Here is a 6,785-nt window from a genome sequence, read left to right on the forward strand (position 1 = left end):
TTTGGCTGTAGTTAGGGCATCATTTTTCTTTGCGGGATAGGCCTCCACCCACCGGGAGAATAGGCAAACTATGACTAAGATGTATCTATACCCTTGACACCTAGGCATTGTTATAAAGTCTGCCTGCATTCTGACAAAGGGACCTACTGCCTTTCCAATAGTACTCTGTTCTACTACAGTCCTTTTTCCTGCATTGAATTGCTGACACACTAGGCACCTCTGGCAAAGCCTTTCCGCCTGGTTCCTGAACTTTGAATTATAGAACACCTTGTCAAACACCCGACACATTGCGTCCCTTCCCATATGTGTTGGTTCATGTATCATTCTGATCATGGGGTCTATCAAGCTATCAGGCAGTACAGGCACCCCAGTCGAGTTTACCACCACACCATCATCTCTCAATTTGCATCCATCTGCTGCCCACCTGCCTTTTTCTTGCCTGTCTGTTGCCTGTTGCAAATCTTTTAATTCTTCCCACGTTGACACATTCTCAAACAACATAAGTTGGCAGCTGGTTCCACCCCACAACGCAATTTGGAGGGACATTTGGTATCGGGCGCAAAATTGGGCAATTTGGTCAGCGTACCTATTACCGGCGGTCACATCATCATTTCCAGATTTGTGAGCCGCGCACTTGACCACAGCCAATTCTTTGGGCAATTGGATAGCTTCCAGTAAGTTATGCACCACCTTTCCATTTCTGATAGGGGTGCCTGAGGAAGTCATGAATTCTCTTTGCAACCACAATTGGCCGAAGTCATGAACAACCCCGTAACAGTACTGGCTGTCGGTGTAAACAGTTATTCTTTTGTTCTTACCCCTCTTACATGCTCTTGTTAGCGCAATGAGCTCTGCCACTTGTGCAGATTTCACTTCGCATAGGTAAGATGCTTCTATGGTTTCCGTCAATGTGACCACAGCATATGCAGCACACAGTCTTCCACTTTCATGTCTTAAACACGAGCCATCTACAAAGACGGTAAGATCTCCATCAAGTAAAGCTATCTCACGGATGTCAGGACGGGGCTTAGTACTGAACTCAGTTAAATCGATGCAATTATGTTCCCCTCCCTCTTCAATTTCTACATCCAGAGGAACAGGTAACAGGGTCGCAGGGTTTAGGACATTGCACCGGGAAATGGTTACATTTTCAGCACCAATCAAAATTCTCTCATACTTAGTCAGCCGACTAGGTGTGAGGTACTGGGTCTTAGTTCTAGTCAGTAGGATTACAACAGAATGAGGAACATATACAGTGACGTGATGTCCCATGACAATGTTCTCACTCTGTTCCAGACTGACGCAGGTAGCAGCCACTGCTTTCAGGCAACCAGGTAATCCAGCAGCCACCGGATCTAGGGTGGCCGAAAAATAGGCCACCGGCCGTCTAACTAATCCGTGCTCCTGGGTCAGGACTGAAAGAGCACAATTCTCTCTCGTGTCACAGAATAGCTCAAAGGATTTAGAGTAATCAGGCATACCCAATGCAGGAGCGGTACATAGACAGTTTCTCAAAGTTACCCAAGCGTTCATGCTTTCACTGTCCCAACTGACGGGGTCTTCTACTCCTTTCTTGGTCATTTTTATCAGGGGTTTTGCTAGAGCTGCAAATCCTACAATCCATTGTCTGCAGTAACCCACAACTCCTAGGAACATTCTCACCTCTTTCTGAGTTCTGGGCAGTTCCATTGCTTTAATTATTTTGATTCTTTCTGTAGTAACTTTCCTGATTCCTTTTTCTATCTGGTGCCCCAGATACTTCACTGAGTTCTTACAAAATTGTAACTTGTCAGGCGACACTTTATGTCCTCCTTTTCCTAGGTGATTCAGCAAGGCAATTGTGTCGGTGACACAGTCCGTCTGGGTTTTAGATGCCACTAATAGGTCATCTATGTACTGCACCAAAACAGACTCTCTCGGCAGCACTAGGGTTTCAAGGCACTACTTTAGTATCTGGTTGAAAATCGATGGACTTTCGGTGTACCCCTGGGGGACACGATTCCAGAAATAGATATGACTGTCAAATTCAAAACTAAAAAGGAACTTGCTTTCTGGATGCAATGGGATGGAAAAGAATGCATGGCACAGGTCGATGACAGTGAACCATTCTGCATTCCAGGGAATCTGATATAGTATCACTGCAGGATTGGGCACAACAGGACAGCAAGGCACAACAATTTGGTTTACCTTGCGCAAATCTTGCACCACCCGGTATTTTCCACTAGGCTTTTTGATCCCAATGATAGGTGAATTACAGGGACTGCTCATCACTTACTCTATTATTTCTGCTTCGAGCAGCCTGGTAATCTCAGTCGCTACTCCTGCTTTCACTTCTGCACTCATTTTGTACTGTCTGGTTTTGGGGTATACAGCATTCGTTTTTATTGTTATTTTAATTGGGTCCACATTTGCCATTAGGCCTACATCCTTTCCTGTGAAATCCCACACTTCGGGTACTACTCTCAACTGGAGCTCTTCAGGTAAATCCTCAACTGACAAGGGTTTAATATCAGAATCTTGTCTGACCAACATCAGTTTGTACAGACCATCTTCATCGGGGGTCTGAATTTCGACGCCTTTTGGTGTGCAATAGATGGTACAATTCATCTTGCACAACAAATCACGTCCTAGCAGGTTCACAGGACTGGAATGACAGACTACAAATCTGTGCATTTCCTTGAAATTTCCTATAGAAATTTCCATTGGTTCAGTTACTGGAGTACTTATTATTTGATTGGAGACGCCCACTACTTGGATCGCTTCTCCCGAGAGGGGTAGGTTAGGAACATCCACTGTTCTTACAGTAGATCTGGTAGCACCAGTGTCCAACAGAAAGGTGATGTCATTTCCTTCAACCTTTCCTTCAATGTATGGTCCAGTCTGGTCTACCGGTAAGGAGGCGCCAAGCACGCACTCCTTGTCCTCCCCTCTCAGGCCCCGTCAATCTTGATCTTCGCAAAGAAAGGAATCATTTAACAGATACTGTGGAATGACTGCATCTCTTTCATTCTCGACTTCCCATACTTCCGCCCTCTCATTCTGCTGACCCTGATTCTTAAAATTTTGTCTAGGAGCGCGAGGTACTGGAGGTAATTTTACCTGTTGCTGGTTCTTTCTTGTCCCCTCTTTCTGCACCTGTGGATTTAAACCATTTACAGGGGCATTACCGGCCTGCAGGTGTGGACACTCGTCTCTCCAATGCCCTATCTGGCCGTACCCATGGCAGGGAAACTTCTTCATAGCCTCTTCCCGACTCATTTTAGCTCGGGGCTTCCCTCCTCCCCCAGCAGTGGCATTCTGAGCATTATTATTGGAATTTAATTTACTTAACTGTTTTTCCTGCTGTTCAGCCAATTTCACCTGTGCCCACATTACCTTTTCCTTGAGAGCCTTCTTTTTATTTTCAATTTCATCTTCGCAATATTTTGCGTATTTCAAGACATCATCTATAGGTTTTCCCTGCCAACTGATTTTATTATCTCGAATCCATTGTGATATTTCAGGCCTTAATCCTAGCACAAATCTGTAACTGAAATGGGTCATGTCTTTCATGTCTACATTATCGATACCACTGTAAGTTTTGAATACTTGCAGTAACCTTTCATAAAAGGAATGGACAGTTTCATCGCGTTCTTGGGTGGTTCTATCTATTCTGGTCCAATCTGTTTCCTTTGCGGGCACCTTTTTCTTGAGGTAGTGTATGACTTGTTCATACTTCCTCATTACTTCAGGCGAGGGAGCTCCTGTTTTGTCGTCTCTTGCATATTCCTCACTGGGCCAATCAATTTCAATTTTGCAGTCGGTCCACAAATCTACAGGAACCACAATGTCGAAAAACCCATCCAGGTCTTTCAAAAGACATTTCTGAACTTTTACGAATCGCTCGACCTGTCTGTACCAGTCGACTGGTTTCTCCCGTAATTTCGGGAAGTCATTAGTAAATGACACAATATCCTGTCGGGACCAAGGGACATGGACATATTTTCCCCCCGGGACCTCTCTCATGGGACACAATTTTTCTGCGGGAGTTACTTCTTTCAGTACATATTCTGAAGCTTGTGATTTCTCTCTACTGTCTTCCTTTTTCTTTGCCCACCGGGTTCTCCACTTTCCTACATCCCCCCATTTCTGTAAGAGTTTCAGTAATTCTTTTATTTGGATCTGTTTTCCCATTACATTTAAGCTTTCCAAGTCTTTGTCAGAAAAATCTACTCTGTAGGGTTTCTGAAGAATTTTGGAGCGACTGATATCTATCCCCATTTCTGTGGCAGTGTCCAATAACCTTTCATGGAGCAACCTAGCGTTTCGGGTAAGGTTTTTACTGATGAACAGTAACTCTTCTTCACTGAAAGAGTTCAGGCGTTCCACTCCCACATTTCCAGCCATCATCTCTTCTATTTCTATTCTCAATTTATATATTTCTAATGCTTTGGGTTGGGGAGTGGTCTCTTTCTCCAGCTCTTTGGTCCATCTGTCTAATTCTTCTGGGGATACTACTGTGGCACTCCTAACCCCCGACGTACTCCCAATCAGAACCTCTTTTGCCTTATTCTGACTTCTGGATCCTGACAAGCTAGTTCTGTTTTCCCTGATGGGCATATCCATCAGAACCACTGATTCACATTCACTTTCCTGATCATCATCTATGAGCATTTCTTTTCTCGGGAGTGGAATGCTAGGAGTTGGCATAATTGGGGTGATAACAGGAGGGCGAGGACTAGCCATGTCATCCCTATACAGTGGAATAGCAGGACCAATAGTTACTGGAATAGTCAGGGAATCAGGATGGGGATGTATCTGGGCAATGGTTCGAACTAAATCATCTCGCTGTCTAGCCAGGGCTTCTTTCTCTTTTTCTCGTAAAGCCTTTTCTGCGGAATTATCATGCAATACCTGAGGTACCAAGGGAGGATAAATACTTGGAGCAGTCGGAGTGACCAATCGAGGTGGATCTTCTCCAAACGGCTGATAATTTGGGACCGTAGATTTTGGTCTGCAAAACCCATCCCCATTACTGGTTTTACTGTCTGTACCCGTTCCATCTGTATCACTATCCCTCCGACATCTGGGATATTTCGAAAATGGGTTTGGAGAATGCACAAGTTCTGATTCTGCAACATAGGGAGGTGGATTTTTCATTAACAAATCTTCTAGGTGCTCATCCTCTGAGTCCCCCACGGGCATTAAATGATGGGTCTTTTCTTTACTTTTTCCTTTCCCCTCTTCTACCACCCCCATCATTGGAAACAATCCTTCTGTCATCATGTTTTGCCTCCACTGTTTCATTTTCTGCTCTTTGGTTTGCGCTTGAACCCTCGGATACCATTTACTTACTCCCTTGTCCATCCGGGGTCCATCTCTTTCTAGAGCCTCAATCTCCCATTCTTCCAGGGCTTCGTACTGGGTCAACCTAGGTCTAGGGTGTAATTCATTCATGCGGGTCCTCAAGTTAAACAGGATCCGACCATTAAATGTACCTTCAACAGGGAATGCCAGGACTCCGTCATCTGCAGTATACTTTGCCCAGTTTTCTAACCATACACAGGTATAGTACCCTTTATCAAACATCATGAAAGAGGCAGGGGTATTTGGCGGGGGAATGAGCACGCCTTCCCTCGTTCTAATGGGCTTGTCAGTTTTGAAAAAATTCTTTATTTTATCAGTAAATGACATTTTCCTTTTTATTCCATACATCATGTGCGGTCTACCTCGTACAATCTGCTCCTTATGAAATCCTAGATACTTTGGATTCGGTATAAAATCTGGATACCACATACAACTTTCCAGACTCGCTTCTAACTCGGCCTGATTAATTTTGTTTACCTTTGTGCTTCCAATGCTAGCGCGACTTTTATTTCGTAGTACCCAATCAACTCAGAGAATACAAAAATCCTTAACCAATGGGTGCGCGGCCTTTTCGCAAGACAGAGTCTCACGCTTCGGCACTCACCCCTCCTTCACAAATTCAGCTTCTCTACACACCCGCTGTCTTGACCAATACCAGCGCGGCACGGAGTGACGTCAGGGCAGTCTTCCGACCGACTCCCTCCTTCACAAGGTAACGGAAACTTTTTACTTTCCCTAAAGTGCGAATGCAAATCTTAGTTAACAACACACAACGTTTGCCACTATGTCTGAGTGTTCTAAAGAGATAAAAGAATTTTCTTTCTCTGCTAGTAAACCACTTCTGTCTACTTTTCATTCACTCGAGGTAGACTTCTTTGCCTAACCTTTCACATACGTAAAATAGAACCTGTTATTCCCCTGACTTATCCACTTCTTCCTGGGATATATACTAAGTCAGGCTTTCACCAGCGGACTAATTTACTTACCATTCAAGCCTCGGAGACCCTACTACTCCTTCCGTATGCGACCCTTACTAGGTGATATCGCAATGGAAGTTTTATAAAGGACTCGTAGCTATCATTTACTCAGATGCAAACAAAGGTCCTAATTAGTGCTTCCAGTTATTTCTAACCCTGCACTAATGACTCAAACCAGTGACTTCAACAGCTAACCGGATTCTGCTCACCGTTAGCTAAATACTTCCCCGGGGATTCGGACTACACTGAACACTTACAAACAATTCTTTTGTTAATATAGCATACACACTAATAGCAGCAATGCAACATTCATATACATAGACATATATATCCTTAAAACTTTTCAAAATCTTTAAATCAATGTAATAAAAAAATCAGCAGCATAGAAATTTCAGCAGCACATTTTATTTTCACGGTTTATTTATCAATTATCCTGTCTACCTAATCTAACTAGTCCAAACC

The sequence above is a fragment of the Lissotriton vulgaris genome, chromosome 11 (genome assembly GCF_964263255.1).
Source record: "Lissotriton vulgaris chromosome 11, aLisVul1.2, whole genome shotgun sequence".
Classification (NCBI taxonomy): domain Eukaryota; kingdom Metazoa; phylum Chordata; class Amphibia; order Caudata; family Salamandridae; genus Lissotriton; species Lissotriton vulgaris.